The sequence below is a fragment of the Dendrobium catenatum genome, unplaced genomic scaffold (assembly GCF_001605985.2).
Source record: "Dendrobium catenatum unplaced genomic scaffold, ASM160598v2 fragScaff_scaffold_156, whole genome shotgun sequence".
In the NCBI taxonomy this organism is placed as follows: Eukaryota; Viridiplantae; Streptophyta; class Magnoliopsida; order Asparagales; family Orchidaceae; genus Dendrobium; species Dendrobium catenatum.
In genome coordinates this window covers 1,633,434-1,634,648 of record NW_021318618.1, presented here as the reverse complement: position 1 = coordinate 1,634,648, position 1,215 = coordinate 1,633,434, and positions in this window count along the sequence as shown.

Below are 1,215 nucleotides of genomic sequence, written 5' to 3'. Positions count from 1 at the left end.
TATTTCAAAAGAAAAGGGTTACAAGAGTAAAGGTGTAATTAAGTAACTAAACCTTGCATAAGCAGCAAAAAACAAAATCTTATGCAAAGTCCGAAAAAATCACAACTATACCACCCAATTACAATGACAAAAAACAAAATAAAAACCGCAAGTCAAAATTTGAACATGATCAACATAACTCTTGTAACAAATAGCCACGAGCAGAGACGTTCCAGGGCACAGCAAAAAGGCAGCAAGTTGTATCATCGTCTAGCCATCCAGCGAAAGAGCCTGAAAAATAGTAAACCAAAGAAACAAAGGCAGCAGCAGCAAAAATTGATCTCCAAAAGTGCTCCAGCATCCATATAACCAGGACTCAGGCTGTAATCAACAAAACCCAGCATACCCCTGGTTGCCCCGAAGGCTCTCCAAGGGGAAGAAATAACATAAAATACCAAAGGAGCATCATCATTGTCCTGGTTATAAACACCGAACCAGCAAAAGACAACTGATTCCAAAACACCATCCCTCCAATCAGAAGTTCTCCAGTAAATCATTAGAATTTTTCCAGCTAGACACTTTCTCAATAATCAACTTTTTGATAAGATTATGAAGAGAGGAAGAGCTACGAAACTCATTCCTAAATCTCATGCAATTTCTTTCTCTCCAAAGTTGATAAAGGATGCAACAAATCATTAGGAAATTGAAATTCATAAAGGTTTGGGAATAAGAAAATTCAGTCTCCACCCATTGGCACAGTTGCAGAATAGTAGGTCTGAAAAGAAAGTTCTTCGATCCAGGAAAATAGAGTTCAGTATCGAAAAAGAGTAGGAACACTCAAAGAAAAGATGGTTAACATTTTCAGGAGCAGAATGGCAGAGAGAGCAGGTCTCCTGCACATAAATAGTTCTTAATCTTAAGGCATCCTGGGTTTTCAAACCCCCCACAAGAGCAAGCCAAACATAAACCGAGTGTTTCAAAATGTTCTTTTTGTGGCAAACAAACATATGCCAACTACAATCAGACAAATGACTGTAGTAGTCCAGCAGGAAATCTTTGAATTTAGGCTTGTCACAGTGTTTCCAGATTAAACAAACAGGAGAGTTGGCAATCTTAAAGTTATTCTGATGATGATGTACTATGTCCTGCACTATGATTGTTGTGTATGTGAATCTTTTATTTGTATAACTTATTGAAGATGAATTAATGAAAATATTCTAAATTATTAATTTGATT